Source organism: Phyllobates terribilis, unplaced genomic scaffold, assembly GCF_046119375.1.
Source record: "Phyllobates terribilis strain yellow unplaced genomic scaffold, ASM4611937v1 Scaffold_5__5_contigs__length_657084704, whole genome shotgun sequence".
NCBI classification, from domain to species: Eukaryota; Metazoa; Chordata; class Amphibia; order Anura; family Dendrobatidae; genus Phyllobates; species Phyllobates terribilis.
In genome coordinates, this window is record NW_027362765.1 from 137635852 (window position 1) to 137637189 (window position 1338).

Here is a 1338-nt window from a genome sequence, read left to right on the forward strand (position 1 = left end):
CAAGATTGCAATTAGTGAAATGCATCTTTATTATTTGAGAGACAAGAAGTATATGGGGAAAAGGGATGCAAATCACATATGGGTTTTTTATAGATGGAATTTGGTTCTGTATTAATGTATCATTGTTTGTTGTTTAACTGTTTGTTATGAATTTTACGTTAATAAAAATTTTGTGAAACCTTATCTTTTCTTATCAGTTTAATATCTGATACGTCCCCTATACGTCCACCTATTTTCACACATTCTCCTCTCCTCTCCCTCCTAATGTCCCACGCGCCTCAAGACCGGGAAGGGTGGGGGGTAGAGAGGGTAACTAATTATTGAACAAACGAGCACCGATCCCCTCTGCTTCCCAGTCTGTAGGCTCCCTACAGACTGAAGCTGGCTGCTGCAGCACTGCCAGATAAAAGCCAGGAGCCCATTATGACACATGCAATGTCTGTTCCATTCTTGCATTATTCCATTGTCCCACTGTTAGGGGGCAATGGACCAATGGGACAATGGAATAATGCAAGAATGGAAGAATGGAACAGACATTGAATGTGTCATAATGGGCTCCTGGCTTTTATCTGGCAGTGCTGCAGCAGCAGTCTGTAGGGAGCCTACAGACTGGGAAGCGGGGGGGGGGGGTTGCTGCTCGTTTGTTCATTAATCTGTTTTCTTCTCAATTCCCCCAGTCTTGAGGTGCGTGGGACATTGGGGGGGGGGGGGAGAATGTGTGAAAATAGGTGGACTTATGCAGATTAAAAACGTGTAAGGTGCATGTCTAACAAGCAGTATAGTTGTGGATTTTAAGGTGTCTATTGATGAACAACATGTCTTTCTAAGGGGAGTCTTTGTCCCTCTCCCTACAATGGGTGCCTTCTTGGGACCAGGGTGCAGCCATAGGCTAAAACCAATTCAGGTAATCGCTTCTCGGCCTTTTGGCTAAGATCAAGCGTAGTATCTTTTCTTATCAGTTTAATATCTGATACGTCCCCTATACGTCCACCTATTTTCACACATTCTCCTCTCCTCTCCCCCCTAATGTTCCACGCGCCTCAAGACCGGGAAGGGTGGGGGGTAGAGAGGGCAACTAATTATTGAACAAACAAGCAGCTGTCCCCCCTGCTTCCCAGTCTGTAGGCTCCCTACAGACTGAAGCTGGCTGCTGCTCACAGCAAGATAAAAACCAAGAGCCCATTATGAAACGTGCAATGTGTGTTCCATTCTTCCATTCTTGCATTATTCCATTGTCCCATGGTCAGGGGGCAATGGAACAATGGGACAATGGAATAATGCAAGAATGCAAGAATGGAATAGACATTGCACGTGTCATAATGGGCTCCTGGCTTTTAT

At 45.1% G+C, this 1338-nt stretch overlaps 1 pseudogene; it reads left to right on the top strand.

Moving 5' to 3' along the window:
* The first annotated feature begins 907 nt into the window (after window positions 1-907).
* LOC141150854 (U2 spliceosomal RNA) lies at window positions 908-1112 on the top strand (annotated as a pseudogene).
* Window positions 1113-1338: the final 226 nt, after the last annotated feature.